The sequence below is a fragment of the Mobula birostris genome, chromosome 6 (genome assembly GCF_030028105.1).
Source record: "Mobula birostris isolate sMobBir1 chromosome 6, sMobBir1.hap1, whole genome shotgun sequence".
NCBI lineage: Eukaryota > Metazoa > Chordata > Chondrichthyes > Myliobatiformes > Myliobatidae > Mobula > Mobula birostris.
This window is the reverse complement of record NC_092375.1, coordinates 53,095,683-53,114,558: the sequence shown is the minus strand read 5'-3', so window position 1 is coordinate 53,114,558 and position 18,876 is coordinate 53,095,683. Positions and strand designations below refer to the sequence as shown.

Below are 18,876 nucleotides of genomic sequence, written 5' to 3'. Positions count from 1 at the left end.
CAGTTGGTGGATGATTTCCCTCCACGCCGCTCTGCCCCGACACTTGTCCACAATGTCCCTAGTCTTGTCCAGCTTGGTCCAATCTTTAATGTTATCCAGCCACATTGTTTCTTTACCTTCCTCTTCCTTTCTTTCCCTCCAACTTTCCATATAGCAAGTCCGCCAAGATGTTATCTCTCCGCGTAACATGTCCACAATAAGTAACTTTTAACTTCATAATCTTCTCCAGCAATATCCGTGGTCTATCAACTTCAGACAAAACCCTCTCATTTGAAACTTTCTCTACCCAGGTGATCTTTGACATTCGTCGATAGCACCACATTTCAAAAGCATTAATTCGTTTCATGTCATCCTTCTTCAGGGTCCATGTTTCTGATCCATACCTCAGCACTGACCATACGTAACACCGAGGAAGCTGATTCTATTTTGGATGTCTACTTTCCGATTGCATAGTAAATCTTTTAGCTTCATGAACTGGGTCTTAGCCGTAGCTATTCTCCTTCTGATCTCAAATTCACATCTCCCGTCATCTGCCGGACAACTGCCAAGATATTCAAACTTTTGCACCTGTTCAATATCTTGTCCATTCACTTGTAATGATACCATCATGAATGAGTCTTTAGTGTTTGTTTTGCTTACTGCCATCGAATTTGTTTTCTTAGGGTTGGTTTTTAGTCTGTAGTCAAGGCTTTTCTCATTCACTTTATTCAGCATAATTTGCAGTTCGCATTCGCTGTCAGCTAACAAAGCGATGTCATCCGCATACCTGATGTTATCCACCTTCTGGCCTCCGACTGGAATACCTGTCTCCTGATGGTCGCATTCCCGAAAAATCCATTCTCTGCAGAGGTTGAACAAAGTCAGCGAGCCAACACAGCCTTGCCATACACCTGGTTTAATACATGCCCATGGTGATAGCACATTTTCTACCCTGACCACCACTTACTTTTTCCAATACAAGCTCCTTATTATCTGCACATTCTCCCATCCCAGATCATACTTGTTCACCACCTCTATTGCTTTCTTGTGTTTTACTTTATCTAAAGCCTTTTCATAGTTAATATAGCATAAGTAGATGGACTGGCAAATGACACTTAAAGGATTGACGGTGGATATGCAATGGCAAGCATTTAAGGATTGCATGGATGAACTACAACAATTGTTCATCCCAGTCTGGCAAAAGAATAAATCAAGGAAGGTAGTGCACCCGTGGCTGACAAGAGAAATTAGGGATAGTATCAATTCCAAAGAAGAAGCATACAAGTTAGCCAGAAAAAGTGGCTCACCTGAGGACTGGGAGAAATTCAGAGTTCAACAGAGGAGGGCAAAGGGTTAATTAGGAAGCGGAAAAAAGATTATGAGAGAAAACTGGTGGGGAACATAAAAACTGACTATAAAAGCTTTTATAGATATGTAAAAAGGAAAAGACTGGTAAAGACAAATGTAGGTCCCCTACAGACAGAAACAGGTGAATTGATTATGGGGAGCAAGGACATGGTAGACCAATTGAATAATTACTTTGGTTCTGTCTTCACTAAGGAGGACATAAATAATCTTCCAGAAATAGTAGGGGACAGAAGGTCCAGTGAGATGGAGGAACTGAGCGAAATACATGTTAGTAGGGAAGTGGTGTTGGGTAAATTGAAGGGATTAAAGGCAGATAAATCCCCAGGGCCAGATGGTCTGCATCCCAGAGTGCTTAAGGAAGTAGCCCAAGAAATAGTGGATGCATTAGTGATAATTTTTCAAAACTCGTTAGATTCTGGACTAGTTCCTGAGGATTGGAGGGTGGCTAATGTAACCCCACTTTTTAAAAAAGGAGGGAGAGAGAAACCTGGGAATTATAGACCGGTTAGCCTAACGTCAGTGGAGGGGAAGCTGCTGGAGTCAGTTATCAAAGATGTGATAACAGCACATTTGGAAAGCGGTGAAATCATCGGACAAAGTCAGCATGGATTTGTGAAGGGAAAATCATGTCTGACGAATCTCATTGAATTTTTTGAGGATGTAACTAGTAGAGTGGATAGGGGAGAACCAGTGGATATGGTATATTTGGATTTTCAAAAGGCTTTTGACAAGGTCCCACACAGGAGATTAGTGTGCAAACTTAAAGCACATGGTATTGGGGGTAAGGTATTAATGTGGATAGAGAATTGGTTAGCAGACAGGAAGCAAAGAGTGGGAATAAACGGGACCTTTTCAGAATGGCAGGCAGTGACTAGTGGGGTACCGCAAGGCTCAGTGCTGGGATCCCAGTTGTTTACAATGAGGGAATTAAATGCAGCATCTCTAAGTTTGCGGATGACACGAAGCTGGGCGGCAGTGTTAGCTGTGAGGAGGATGCTAAGAGGATGCAGGGTGACTTGGATAGGTTGGGTGAGTGGGCAAATTCATGGCAGATGCAATTTAATGTGGATAAATGTGAAGTTATCCACTTTGGTGGCAAAAACAGGAAAACAGATTACTATTTGAATGGTGGCCGATTAGGAAAAGGGGAGGTGCAACGAGACCTGGGTGTCATTATACACCAGTCATTGAAAGTGGACATGCAGGTACAGCAGGTGGTGAAAAAGGTGAATGGTATGCTGGCATTTATAGCGAGAGGATTCGAATACAGGAGCAGAGAGGTTACTCTGCAGTTGTACAAGGCCTTGGTGAGACCACACCTGGAGTATTGTGTGCAGTTTTGGTCCCCTAATCTGAGGAAAGACATCCTTGCCATAGAGGGAGTACAAAGAAGGTTCACCAGATTGATTCCTGGGATGGCAGGACTTTCATATGAAGAAAGACTGGATGAACTGGGCTTGTACTCGTTGGAATTTAGAAGATTGAGGGGGGATCTGATTGAAACATATAAAATCCTAAAGGGATTGGACAGGCTAGATGCAGGAAGATTGTTTCTGATGTTGGGGAAGTCCAGAACGAGGGGTCACAGTTTGAGGATAAAGGGTAAGCCTTTTAGGACTGAGATTAGGAAAAACTTCTTCACACAGAGAGTGGTGAATCTGTGGAATTCTCTGCCACAGGAAACAGTTGAGGCCAGTTCATTGGCTATACTTAAGAGGGAGTTAGATATGGCCCTTGTGGCTACGGGGATCAGGGGGTATGGAGGGAAGGCTGGTGCAGTGTTCTGAGTTGGATGATCAGCCATGATCATAATAGATGGCGGTGCAGGTTTGAAGGGCTGAATGGCCTACTCCTGCACCTATTTTCTATGTTTCTATGTTTCTATGTCTTTTGTGCCTCAATGCATCTCTCCATGATGTCTCTCATCGCAAATATTCCTTCCCTTGTTCCTGAACCTTTATGAAAACCAAACCTCAGTAACAACGACAATAACTCAAAAAAGGTGCAATTGCTGTTGCAGTGATAATTAGTCAAATGGTGAAAAAAACTCCTCTTGCCTAAATTTCCCCTGAGCTCTTGAATACAGCAACTGAGCCACAGGGCAGATTTTATTCATGTTGCAGTGTTACAGACCAACATTGGTGACATGATTTAATTGAAATTTATCTGTTCCTCTTAGAAACAAGGCAAATAACATACTATCTCTGATCAGGGCAATTGCTGCATAACAGCACCATGAACACGAAACAAATCAGGTAGAGTCTTAACACCTTGTAAAAGGAAGGAGAAAAGGAAAAGGAAGCACAAAGGAAAATAAGGAAGGTTGAAATGCTCCAATGAATTTTATGACCTGAGGATATCCCAAGACCATCTCCCAACCCCCATCCTCACCACACTCTACAGAGGTTGTATTGAGAGCATCCTGAGCAGCTGCATCACCGCCTGGTTCGGAAATTGCACCTTCTCGGATCGCAAGACCCTGCAGCGGATAATGAGGTCAGCTGAGAAGATCATCGGGGTCTCTCTTCCCGCCATTACATTTACACCACACGCTGCATCCGTAATGCAAACAGCATTATGAAGGACCCCACGCACCCCTCATACAAACTCTTCTCCCTCCTGCCATCTGGCAAAAGGCACCGCAGCATTCAGGCTATGTAACAGTTTCTCCCCCCAAGCCATCAGACTCCTCAATATCCAGAGCCTGGACTGACACCAACCTACTGCCCTCTACTGTGCCTAAACACAAAATAATCTGCAGATGCTGGGGTCAAAGCAATACTCACAACACGCTGGAGGAGCTCAGCAGGTCAGGCAGCATCCGTGGAAAAGATCTGTCGACGTTTCGGGCCAGAACCCTTCGTCAGGTCCTGAGTATTAATGTGAGTATTACTCTACTGTGCCTACTGTCTTGTTTATTATTTATTGTAATGCCTGCACTGTTTTGTGCACTTCATGCAGTCCTGGGTAGGTTTGTAGCCTAGTGTAGTTTTTTTGTTGTTTTACATAGTTCAGTGTAGTTTTTGTATTGTTTTATGTAGCACCATGGTCCTGAAAAACATTGTCTCATTTTTACTGTTTACTGTACCAGCAGTTATGGTCAAAATGACAATAAAAAGTGACTTGACTTGACTTGACTTGACACTTTGTAGTCATTTATATGTATTAAAAGTGATTTATAGCAGAAAGCTTGTGTGTACGAATCCAATAAACTACTAACTTCAATTTTTCAGTGTGTTGTTGAATGAGGGGAAAATATTGATCAAGAATATGAAAATACTTCCCAGATTGTCACCTAGTACTTTGGGCAGATCTATGAGGTAGGTGCTATTGCAGTTTCAAATCGATTCCAAAAGACAGTGGGGAGTAACATGATAAACGCTAGAAAATGTATGTGTGATTCACGATACACGAAGAACAGTGTGAGTGTTGCTTTTTGCATTTCTACATATTCATGGGGTGCAATTCTGTGAATGGCAGGCATGAGCAGAAGCTGGCTGGTGCTAACTGGAACCATTCCTGCTTCCTTTAAAGGAGAGTGCTCATTGTGTGTTATCTTCTCTCGCAAGTGGCATAATGAGTATTTATCACCAAGTCTGGGTGATGTTCCTGCCATAGGTGAATACTGGGCAAAGTATGTGTAGCCCCCTGACCACTCTCAGGGTTGCTCGGCTCGCTGTCGTCTAGGGAAACAGCCTCGGCCCCACCAAACTGGATAACTTGTTTGTGTGGATGCTGTGTGAGGTACCCCACCCCGCCCAAATAACAGACAATACACCAGATGCAATTAAATGATTTACAGTTGATAGATATTACTGGAACTATATAATTAAAAGAGAATAAAATATAAAAGGAAAATAAAAGGCGCCACACTTAGCAAAGTTCAATCTCTTCGTGCACAAACAGTTGGAGCTCAAGGACCTTCTTCTTCACCCTGCGACCCCCTCGGACCACCTCGACTAGCCGCCTGGGACCAACAATGGTGGTCGACCAGATGCTCCACACCAGTCTGTCTCCGCCTCCTCACTGAACGTCCCGCTCGGGGTCTGACCCCGTTAGCGGACTCACAGCACCTCGTCCATCCTCTGTCTCGATCTCCCGCCTTCTCCCCCAAAACCCCGCGCATACAGTATCTTCAAATACACCAAAACCATAACAACTATCCCAATTGGTTAATAGCACTCTCTTGTCACACACTAAAGCAAAAACAAACTGTTAGCGCAAACTTTCTCAGCGTTTAACACAACAAAGCCGCATTCCCCAGATTAACATAACAAAGACGCCATTTTAATTAGCCTCCGCAGTAACATAAAAGTCGAAACCCCCTTACATATGTATACAGTGAGATAGGACAATGAGGGATAGACTGCTACCACATATGCACTTATGGCAGAGCCGTTTTCCAGACTTATAGCAAAACATTCATTAAGCCAGTTGCATAAGAACATAACATACAAATCCCTCTTGCAATAGCTGATGCTGGGAGGCAAGACCATGACTTTCAGGGTCTGCAGAATTATTTGGATATGCAGTTTAAGGTCCAAGGCTTGGGCCATATGCCAGGGGTGGAGGTCCAAGTATTCAATCTTTGCTTGTACTCCGTTATTTCAACTATTAAGGTGGCCAGTGAATGCCTGTTGTGCCAAAGATTGCACAAGTGCTGGAAAGGATATCCACAGCGAGAGACACAAGGCCACTAGAAACATAACAGTAGAGATTTGAGCGGATGATCATTTAGGTGTAGCTCAAGAATGCACAATAGAGAAAGACCCATCATTCAACATCAACTAACACACATCAAAGTTGCTGGTGAACGCAGCAGGCCAGGCAGCATCTCTAGGAAGAGGTACAGTCGAAGTTTCGGACGAACGGTTTCGGCCCGAAACGTCGACTGTACCTCTTCCTAGGGATGCTGCCTGGCCTGCTGCGTTCACCAGCAACTTTGATGTGTGTTGCTTGAACTTCCAGCATGTGCAGAATTCCTCGTGTTTGCGCATTCAACATCAACTGCTGTCTTGTCCACGCTTTGCCAAAATGAGAGTCAGATCAATGCGCTGTGTCCAACAGCAGTCAGAAACAGAGGAGAGGAGGGGGAGAAGAAACAGGAAGAGCAAAGTTATCCCCCACAATGGTTAGAGACACTTTGAGGATATGTTGTCAATTCTCTTATCATTCAGCTCTGAACCCCACTTCACTCATTAAAGACGTAGATAAAGAGACAGCCTAAGCTCGTCTATAATTAGACGAAATATAAGTGGCAAGTTTTCATTGCACCATTAATTGACCAAACTCTAACATTTTGCCCCTGACAATTAACATTGGGCTCACTAACTAGACCCTGATTTTCAACATCTTGTGGACTAGTACTGAGCAGAAATTAACCAGGTAAAATAACTCAGCTACTGGAGTCTGTCAGAGTCTGCACATTCTCTCATGAGGTACTCAGGTCATGACTTATCAAAATATTTCCAATATCAGTTAAAAATCAGTACTTGTAAGGACAATTCTCAATTTGCTTCCACTATGTAAGGGTTACAGTGAGGTTGCAAACAAAAGGGCAGCTTTTTCTCAAATGAACTGAAACCTTACAGCACATTTGGAGCTATACACATTGAGGCAAATGAACCACAGTGTGTGCGCAAATTGATGACAACATCCAGCCTTCATTAACATCACACAGAAAAGAGGTTGCCTCTACAACAAAAAGAAGTACCCCATTAACTGTGAAGTAGACTTCATGCCATAACTTTGGAATTATGAACTGCCAATCATAAAGTACAATAATGGAGCCTCCTATGTGTCAGCCACAAGCACTCAAGCACAGCAGTGGGTCAGAAAGCACATCTAGCAGTATTTAAGCATAATCATTCTCTGCTGACCTTTCATCCACACTCAGCTTTTATCGGTAATTACAAATACGTAAAACCTTAAACTCTAGAGTGTTAATTTCCATGTTACCATCATTCAGCTTCTATTCTTCTGTGTCTACTTGAGCCCTGATCATTGAAAATAAGCACCATGAAAACCAATATAACAAACATATTTATCTATCCTATCAATCCCAAACTGTGGTTATCAGCTAATTGTTCAAACACAAACCCCTCTTCTGCGGATATTTGTTCATCTTCATCTTCTACTTCAGTGACCACAGTCAAGCAGGTGAATATATTTCTCCTTACAGCCTCTGATGTGGTCTTCCAATGGTAATTTACTCCACGGTCCTGTTCAGGTTTTCTTCAGTGTTTGTCCCTTTCAGATCTGGGTACAATTACAATGTTTAGGCAATTAGACATAGAGAAAAGATTAGAGAAATATGGACCATATAGAAATTTCTGTCACCAAGAATGGGCAGAAGAATCAGTTGTATAATTCTATGACTATAAAGGAATTCCAGGTGATCATAAAAGATGTTCTCTTGTGGTCTGTACCCAAATAGCCCAGTTCAGACAGCTTTCTTTTGCCATGAGCAACAACAGTTTTGCATTTGCTGGCTAATGATCAACGGCCAGGGTTGTCGGTAGCAAACAGTGGACATCCAGAGAGAGTAGTTGGCTCCAAGGACACCTCAATTGACAGTGAAGTGCCTATCCAATCTGAGAGTTGCCAGAGGGATATGACATCTCCAGATTTCTTCATGCACTGGAATCATAACTCATAATGTTAACAGGACACTGAGCTTCAAAGGCATACTTAGAACTTTGACTGTGGTTCTTGGGTAGCTTCAGCTTACATTGCCCTGGATTTTCAGAGCTTCAGAATTAATCATTGCATCATGGCTTTGGGGATGCATGTGGAGTTAATCTACACATTTGAAAATAATAAGCTCTGGGCTTCATACAGATCTCTGAAAATTTGAAGCTATCTTCTACGTGATCTAAGGCAATGCATGTTTGCCTCTGGATAGTCCTTAAAAAGCACCAAGAATCTCCAAGAGCTTGCATATTAATTTTTGTAAACACACCCACTGTAATTTTGTCTATGCGTTCTGGAGTACAACTCGCGTGCAAACTCATTCCCTGGGGTGGTCACACACATACTAATCTCCCTGTTCTGGCTTCAAAATATGGTGACACTTTTGTGAGCTAAGTAGAAGCAGGGATTGCAAAAAGTGTTGGTGATGGATGGATGTAGTGCTGTTGCTGTTGGTGCATTTGATTTGTTGGCAACTTTGAACAGATGCATGAGCTCATTCATCTTCCAGGTTGGAAGGCAATTCCTCTAGTATTGTCCTTCCTGACAACATTCTCACAATGGTGCTTCATTCTGGCATTTTTGGCTTTCCCTGGCCCCCAAAAACAATGGACCTCTCTTCTTGTCCTCTTTGACTATGTGACAAGAGTTCCTTGACATGGAGTGTCTGAAGCAAGGATGGAGACACGGTATCAATTAGGATCGAGAACTGAGATAATTTCACTAGTAGGGCTTATGATTGAGCACAGAGCTCTTTTGATACTCAGTTCGTTCAGGTGCTCTTTAAATACCCTATTCTAGGACGTCCTGAATCTTTAAAGGGACCACACCATCTATCCATATTCCAGAGAGTTAGAGCGTCTAAACCCCGGAAGCTGGCATGGTTGGGTGCATGCTGTAACAGACTAATGTCATCAATGAAACTCAAAGAATTGGGATAAGTTAATTTGACATTGTAGCTGGAATAACACCGAGAAATATTAAAAGGTAGTGAGCAATGTCTCCTTAATTGCTGCAGGCATGATCATAATTAACACCAATTGCATGCAACTATTGTATGGGCCTCCCTAAATTACTCCTCAATATTGTGTTCTAATGATAAGGGCTGTGTGGTTGGCAATGTTTAAACTCTATAATTAACACATCGGGTGCACACTTGAATTTCAGGTGGGATCGTGTTAACTTACTGTATGTATATATCTAATCATCAGAGATCACTGTTCTTGCAGCAAATTTATTCAAGTTCATTGTCATATGCATACATACCTGGGCTATAAATGTCATGAAAATTGGCTTTTTACAATAGCAGAAGAGTCGAATGCAATCATGACGGGCATAAATTGCATGAACTGAAATTAAAATAAATTCTACTTAACTTACATGAGAAAATAAATAAAAATAAATATATTGACATCCGTGCAAATTGAGCGAGAGAAAAATGTTGTATTCCTAGGTAGAATTAAAGTTTTTTAGGCAGGGTAGGTTCAGGAATCGGACAGCAGTGGGGAAGAAGCAGTTGTTGAATCTCAAGGTATGCTCTTCAGGTTCCTGTCTCTCCTGCATGATGGCATCAATGAGAAAAAGGCATGGCTCAGATGGTGGAGGTCCTGAATAATGGCTGCCACTTTCCTGAGACATCACCTCTTCTAGAAATCCTTGAAGAGTCTAGAAGAGGTTGGACATGACTAGACTGAACTCCTGCCTCAGCAAGGACCTGGACCCATTGAAATTTGCCTATCGCCACAATAGGTCAATAGCAGATGCAATCTCAATGGCTTTCGACACGGCTTTAGACCACCTGGACAACACAAACACTTATGTCAGGATGCTGTTCATCCACTATTGCTCAGCATTTAATACCATCATTCCAACAATTCTGATTGAGAAGTGGCAGAATGTGGGCCTCTGTATCTCCCCCTGCAATTGGATCCTCAACTTCCTAAATGGAAGACTAAAATCTGTGCGGATTGGTGATAACATATCCTCCTCGCTGATGATCAACACTGGTTCACCTCAGGGGTGTGTGCTCACCCTACTGCTCTACTCTTTCTATACCCATGACTGTGTGGCTAGGCATAGCTCAAATACCAACTATAAATTTGCTGACGATACAACCATTGTTGGTAGAATCTCAGGTGGTGACGAGACAGCGTACAGGAGTCAGATATGATAACTAGTGGAATGGTGCCACAGCAACAGCTTGGCAGTCAACGTCCGGAAGACGAAAGAGCTGATTGTGGACTTCAGGAAGGGTAAGACGAAGGAAAACATACCAATCCTCATAGTGGGATCAGAAGTGGGGAGAGTGAGCAGCTTCAAGTTCCTGGGTGTCAAGATCTCTGAGGATCTAACCTGGTACCAACATATTGATGCAGTTATAAAGAAGACAAGACAGCGGCTATACATTATTAGGAGTTTGATTTGGCATGTCAACAAATACACTCAAAAACTTCTATAGTTGTACCATGGAGAGCATTCTGACAGGCTGCATCACTGTCTGGTATGGAGGGGCTACTGCACAGGACCGAAAGAAGCCGCAGAAAATTGTAAATCTAGTCGACTCCATCTTGAGTACTAGCCTACAAAGTACCCAGGACATCTTTATGGAGCGGTGTCTCGGAAAGGCATAGTCCATTATTAAGGACCTCCAGCACCCAGGGCATGCCCTTTTCTCACTGTTACCATCAGGTAGAAGGTACAGAAGCCTGAAGGCACACACTCAGTAATTCAGGAACAGCTTCTTCCCCTCTGCCATCCGATTCCTAAATGGACATTGAATCTTTGGGCACTACCTCAATTTTTAAAAAATATACAGGTCTTCTGTTATTGCACATTAAAAAAAACTATTCAATATATGTAAATGACTTGTTTATTTATTATTATTATTTTAATTTTATTTATTATTTTTTTCTCTCTGCTAGATTTATTGCATTGAACTACTGCTGCTAAGTTAACAAATTTCACATCACATGCCGGTGATAATAAACCGGATTCTGATACTGCAGAGAGATATACCTATTATGGAAATAGCTGAGTTTATCACTTACAGTAGCCACTTGTGTACCTGTGCATTGGAGATTCCATATCAGGCTCTGATTCAACCGGTCAGAATGCCATCCATTGTATATCTGTAGACGTTTGCCAGAGTATTGGTTGACATGTCAAATCTCCATACACTTCTAAGAAAGTAGAAACACTAATGCCTCTTTTCACAGTTACATCAATGTGATGAGTCCAGGGGAGATCCTCTGTGATGTTGGCCTCTAGGAACTTGAAGGAGCTCACATTTTCCACCACAAATGCTTCAGTCAGGAGTAGGACAAATATGTCTGACTTGCCCTTTATTAAGTCCATAATCAATACATTGGCTTTTACTGACAATCATTGAGCACAGATTGTCGTAACACCATTCAACCAGCTGACCTATCTCATTCCTGTCCACCTCCTCATAATCACCAATGCTTTTGCCATCGATAACAGCATTATCAGTGAATTTGTAGATGTTGTTGGAACTATGCTTAGCCATACATTTGTAGGTGTAGTGAGAGAGCTTTCCATATGTCTTTCTCTAAAGATAGATTTCTAACATCTTTTGCACACTATAGACGATAAAACAATTCATATTAACCATTTTTCCTTGCTCCTCTCTCTCTGTCTATTTTTAGATGATAGAGTGACATCTGCAATTTTTCAATTCAATAGCACAATTCCTGAATCCAAAGGGCTTCAGAAGATTATAGCTAGTGCATTAAACCAATTTCATTTAATACACTGCAGTGGAGATCATTAATTTCCAGAGATTTGTCTATCTTAAATCTTACTATTTCCTCCATTACCGTTTTCAAACATACATTGAATCCATTAAATTCCTCCTTATAATTTGCTTTAGATTCAGTATTGCTGATATCTTGTCCATTTTCTCCAGTGCAAAAATACACAAGATATTAATCTAATGAGGCTACCATTTCCTCATTATCGTTTATATGCTTGCTTTTATCTTTAATGGTTCCACATTCCCTTCTTTAATTCTTTTTCCAAACAAGATTGCAAAATTATTCTGTTAGCATTAATATCTACCACATTTTTTTCATACCTCACATATTTTTTACATCTCACATTATCTACTGTGTTTTTTTTTAGTATAATCTCTCTCACTTTGCAGGATTACTTTACATTCGTGTCTATTTCATTTATTGACCAAAAATAGAGTCTTTGACCTTTAGTAGAATGTACTGGTTTTTGAATTGACCAGATATTTCCTTGAAAAACAACCCACAGTGTAGCAGATGTTTCATTCTGTTAACAGCACATTTAATTGTGGTTAATTCAATTGTCATCTGTTTAAACTTTGTCTACTTTAATTTCAAAACCCTAGTCTGTCACTTTCTCTTCTCTGTAAAAGTGTTATCAATTTCAATAATTTAATGTCACTAAAAGAAACATATTTCCCTGTTGCCAGATTCTTTATGGATTTATCATAGAGGTACAATCCAGAAACAGGCTGTTTGGCCCATTAACTCTGTTCTGACCATGAGGCAGCTATTTTTATTCTGACTATAGCTGAAGCTATTTTATTCTCCCCATGGTCTCATCAAATCCCACCTCTCCTTCCCCCAATTACAGTACCCAGCCTTACCACCAAGCTGAATGTCTACTGTGCAGTGGTCCTTACCACCCTCCTTTACGCCAGCGAGACCTGGACTGTCTACAGTAGACACGCCAAACAGCTCAACCACTTTCACCTGAGCTGTCTCCGCAGACTCCTCCACATCAGGTAGCAGGACAAAGTCCCCGACACGGAAATCCTGGAACAAGCTGGGCTCTGCAGCGTCTACACCCTCCTGCTGAAAGCCCAAGCCAGGTGGGCTGGACATGTGGTCAGAATGCCAGACAGCCGATTGCCTAAGCAGCTGCTGTACGGAGAACTGTGTCAGGGCAGGCGCTCAGTTGGGGGGCAGAAGAAACGTTACAAAGACTGCCTCAAAGCGTCCCTCAAAGGCCTGGGTGTCGACATCAACACTTGGGAGACGATTGCCCTCGACCGTCCAGCCTGGCGCAGCAAGATCACCACAGGAGCCTGTGCAGCTGAAGTCAGGCGCATCATCGAGGCGCAACGAAAGCGTGCTGTGCGCAAGGCCCGAGCAGCATCCACTGCCACGACAGCACCCACCCACTTGTGTCCCACATGTGGGCGAGCCTTCAGGGCCCGGATTGGCCTCATCAGTCACCTCCGGACCCACAGCCACCAATCTCCCATTTGATTTTGAAGCCATGGTCATCTTCGACTACGAAGGACGAACAACAACAACAACAACAACAACAACAGCATAATTCTACCAGTTATCTTTTGACCAAGAGAAATTTAGTGCGGCCAGTTAACTAAGTAACTAGTGTAGGTTTTATTTTGGAATACAGGAGGAAACTAGAGTATACAGAGATCATGAAGTCACGTAGAGAATGCACAAGCCTCACAGGACACCAACAGAGAGCAGCTCTATTACTGAAAATCAAAACAGAAAATGTTTTAAAAAATCAACATGTTAAACAGCATCTGTGGAAAAAGAAACAGTCAATCATTGGGTCTGTGACTCTTCATCAGATCTAGGAAAGAGGAAGATGTAAGTTACATTTTGGTAGAAGGGAAGGTCATAGTCATAGTTATAGTCATAGTCATACTTTATTGATCCCCGGGGGAAGTTGGTTAATTGGTGAGGGCGTGTCTGTGATAGGAACATCATTATGGCTTAATCCAGAGTGTTCAGCTCATTAAACTTCTAGTTCAAGCTCAAATTCATGTTTAATTGTCATTTCACCATATATGAATACCCATGAATTCAGCCAAACAAAACAACATTACTCCGGGGCCAAGGTGAAAAACACAGTGCCAACAGTCACACAGCACAAGGCACATATAACACATATAAGATAACAAATTTATATAAGGTAACAAGCACATATAATATAGCAATAAAGTATTCACACAATAAAAATTAGTACAGGTCCCTGAGTCCATGAATGTTGCAGCAGTCTGCAGTTGGACACATGCAGTTTGTATTCTGCCGAGTGAATATGGGAGGACAGCACCAATTCCATCATGGACGCCGCACTACACTGCCTCCAGCACTCCAATGGAGTGCCTAACTGTGGCCCCTCACTCTGAGTGGCTGCAAACAGGCAGACCCACAGCTTAAGGCCTAGTCTTTGCTGCGACTAAGGCTATCCAGCTCCCCCACCGTTTGCCAATAAACCAATGAATTGGACTTGCAACATTCCACACAACCAATGTCCAACAGGGTCTTGCAATCACAAGAAAAGTGACCAAGGCAATCACTCGCTGTTAGACTGCATACCTCCTTCACTCGCCGACATCTCCTTATCGCAGGTAGCATCACTGTCCGCACCTACTCCAGCTCCTTCAGCTTCTCTACCAATGAGCAGCTCACTGATGGGGTTGATCCACAGTACTTTAAGCTCTTAGTTTCTAGAAGGGTCTTGCGATCATAAAAAAAGACAATAATGCCTTTGGTTGACGTTGTAGAAGCCACTGCGTCTGAGCACAAGTTCGTGCTGAGGTTTTTTTTTGCATTGTCTAGGTCTGTGTAATGAATTCTTAGTGGGAAGTTGGTAGACCTGCCCAGCAGAGTAAGCTTATTCAAATAGGAAGGATACAGCAAAACTGAACCAACATGATATCAAAACAGTAAATTTGAAATGCAGGAAGAACTAAGAATGCTTTCTGATTGTTACCAGCTCTGCTATTACCCTTGGCTTTTGTTGCTTTGGTATCACTTAGCTCTGCTCTCTTTGCATAAGAATTCAAAAGCATTTTGAGGTAGATGCTTGTTTAAGGTAATGTGCTGGGTTGCACAAGTCCTGGTGGAGACTTTGTGATCCACATCTGCTTTTAGTATCTGCAGTCTGAGGAGCTTCAGTTCTGAATTAATGAGCTTTCAGGCAGAGAGATATATCAACGGGGCAGAAGTCACCTGGATCATTCGTTCCGGGGTGAAGCCCACATAGATGAGAGACTACTAACAATTGGAAGGATGGGGAAATGGTGCAGGCAATTGTTGGGGTGGGGTGGGGAGGTTGGAGGTGTGGGGGCAGTAAGCAGTGATTCAGTTCTGCATGCTGCCAAGTTAAAATCTCCTTTGGCCTTGAGAAAACTATGGAGCAGGAAAGTGAAAATCTCGTTTTAATGTGGGAGAATCCAAAATTTACAAAGGTTAAGTGATTATATACAGCTACAAAATATGCAGAGTGTGACGGGAAGAGACAGAGTATGCAAGCATCAGAGTGCATCAATAAAGAGAACCAGAGGCAGAAAATGTGGTAACATTCATAATAAAAGCACAAAATATTTCTGTTAGTGCAAATGGAAATACATGGGTTTTATCTGATAGCAATTGCAGTGACTCAGTTACAATGTGACTCCAGATGGGAAGTGAATGTTGTGGGATGCGCATCATCTTAAAAGGATAGAAAGAGAGGAAAATGAGTTGGACAGCTCTGTTTATAGGAATCAGTGCAGTAGAGAGAAATCTCTTGGCTCAGAAGGCAAAGATGTAGGTTTAGATTCATAGAGATAAGAAATAATAATAGTAAACCACTAGTGATAGGAATAGGCTATAGACCCACACTGACTTCAGGATAGGTACCTGAAAAATTGTGGGTGACTTTAATCTCCATATAGATCATTCAAATCAAATTGGTAAAGGTAATCTTGAGAAAATCTCATTGACTATATTTAGGACAGTTACCTTTCCCAATATGTTTTGCAGAACAGAAGGAACAGGTTATTTTAGATCTGGCATAATGAAGCAGGATTATGATCTCATAGTATTCTCTGAAGGAGGATGTTCATAACAAGATAAAATTTCACATTCAAATTGAGAATGAAAAGTTTAGGTATGAAGCAGATACTTTAAAAATAAATAAAGGCATGAAGAGAATATGAAAGCACAGTTGATTAAAGTGAACTGGGAAATGGATTAAAAGGTAGGATGGTATGAAAGCAGTGAATGACATTAATAAGATCATTGGGAAAACAATTTGTGAAGAGGTTGTAGAAAATCTACAGTGGAAAATGGGCAGATAAGTGATGGAACAAGAATTTGGCAGATTGTGTATAACGTGGAGAGGTGTGTAAGATAATCCTTTTCTGGAAGGAAAAATAGAAAATTGTAATTTCATCTAATGGAGAGAGATTACAAAATGCTGCTGCACAGAGGTCATTGTACACAGGACACGGAAAAGTAGCGTCCTGGTTTAGCAAGTAGTAAGGAAGGCAAGTACATATTTCGCCTTTATTGCAAGAGATGTGAAATATAAAAGTGAGAACGTCTTGATACAGCAGTAGTAGTGAGACCATAGTACTGGGCTTTTTTATTTAAGGAAGGATGCATTTGTACTGGAGCCAATTCGGAAAATGTTTGTTAGATTGATTGCTTCAATAAAGTATTTATCTTTTGAGGAAAGGTTAAGCAAGCTAGGTCTATACTAAATGGTGTTTAGAAGGTTGATGACCCTGAGGAGCTTGACCAGGCAACTGATAAATGTGCTCCATGTACTGAAATAATGCTCCTTAGAACAAAGGAGCAAAGTTTCCGAATATGGGGTCACTCTTTTAAAATGGAAATAAGGAACAATTTCTTGGTACTCCAAGGATCCGTGAAGGCTGAATTATTGATTTGAAATATTAAAAGCTGATATGGAATGAATTTTAGTCGAGGGTTCGGGAAAATAGGCAGGAAAATGAAACTGAGACCAAAATCAGATCAGCCATAATCTTATTGAATAGCAAATCAGTCTAGAGATGTAAAATATCTAACTCTCACTACATTTTTATGCCAGAAGACAAAAAGAAGACTTATTTGAAAAACAGGACCTCTGACTGACAGTGTGACAATACTGGCATAATGAACTGAAATCTCAGTCAAGATTACATCCCCAAGTCTATTAAGTGGTATTTGAACCTTTAACCATCTGACTCATCGGTGAAAAGTGGTACAGATTAAGTATCACGTAATTTTCTTTCTGTTTCAAAATGAACAATCATTGATAAAGTAAAAACAAAACTTGCCAAGTAAGGATAACATTACAGCTGGAGTGAGATATAAGATATATGAGCAATTTGCTCTTATTTAAAAATTTAACCAACGGATTGAAGTGAGAATGCAAAACTGACTTATTCATCTTTGTTGCAGATATTGTATTCAATTGAGATGTGATTCCCAGATTGATTTATTCAAATATCTTTATAGTCATTTTTGTAGCCTGCCATGTTTTGAGCATATTACTGGAATAAATTATAAGAAAGAAGATGGTTTAAGTTTTCAAAAGAAAAGGATGGTAAATATTGTCAACTCAACCATTGAAACTAAAATGAACAAGTAAAGCAGGTTCAATCTATAGAAAACAATCTTCAATTCGTTTTGGTGGTTCCTACAGAATTATTCATGTCTGAATATTATTTTACTTGACAGGCTCTTTGGGTGCTGGAAGGCATGATATTACAGCACACTTAAAAATTTTTACGAAGTTAGTGCTGTGAAATTTATTAATTTTTACATGATTAAAATGTTTTAAAAACTGCTAGAAGTATGAACAATATTAAAAACAAAAACAAACATTTTTTGACAAAAAGACACTGTTACACACTACTAAATTTTGGTGGGCAGTTTATTGTAATAACTTGCTGCATGAAATACTAAGCTTGAACATATTTCCCTTTTCCTGGAGATTTAGTAAAGAATCACTGGCAAGGTCCCCTATGTGATTCAGTGCCTTGCCTGTGTATTAGATCATGGTACAGGTTGACCTGTGTTGGCACGTGGCCAAGTGGTTAAGGCGTCGGTCTAGTGATCTGAAGGTCACTAGTTTGAGCCTCAGCTGAGGCAGCGTGCTGTGTCCTTGAGCAAGGCACTTAACCACACATTGATCTGCGACGGCACTGGTGCCAAGCTTTATCGGCCCTAGTGCCCTTCCCTTGGACAACATCGGTGGCGTGGAGAGGGGAGACTTGCTGTATGAGCAACTGCCGGTCTTCCATACAGCCTTGCCCAGGCCTGCACCCTGGAAACCTTCCAAAGTGCAAACCCATGGTCTCATAGATACCAGACTAGTCTCACCAGACTAACGGATGCCTATATACAGGTCAACCTTCACTAATCCGACTACCTGTGATCTGGTTCCTTCAGTAATCCGGCACTGATTTCAAATTTTCTGCACAACTGTAATTTCAAATTTCCGGGCCACTGTACCAATCGGCTGCGCATTGTTTTGGTTGCACTAGATCTGTTCATATGTTGGCGCGGCCGCCCAGCACCCACCTGTCTCACCCGCCAGCGGTGAGGGAGCTGGTGTGCGCTGGGCCGGTCCGCCTTCTTGCACGCCTGCCGGCAATCGTGCACTGCCCTCCGGCGTTGCCCGGCGGGTGCTCCATTCTTTTCTTCCTACGACCTCAGATCAGACATGACGACCCACTGAATTTAAGCATATTACTAAGAGGAAGAAAAGAAGTTAATGAGGTTCGGCGGGACGAGAGAGAGCAGCGCGCCTGAGCGTGCTCAGCCCTCCGGTGAAAAATGATATCGTATCCGTTAAATAGGGGCCGTGGATAATTCTGATTTGATGGAAACAGATGTGAAAACACAGAGGAACATCTGGAGAAATTTCTGAAATGCCAGTTCGCTGCTATTGTTACTGCACGGTCGGGAATCTTCTGGAGGGAAGGCCTCAAAATCCCCGGCTTTGCCTGCTGTTGGCGACCGAGATTGAGGTCGAATCATTCGGACAGAGATGACGCTCAGTACTTGGTGTCGGAGAGCTGATCAGAGG

The 18,876-nt window shown here is 41.9% G+C and overlaps 1 pseudogene; it reads right to left on the bottom strand.

The window, feature by feature from the left end:
• Nucleotides 1–18,481, bottom strand: part of LOC140198685 (eukaryotic translation initiation factor 4E transporter-like) — an 88,302-nt pseudogene extending 69,821 nt beyond the window's left edge.
• Between the last annotated feature and the right edge of the window lie 395 nt (nt 18,482–18,876).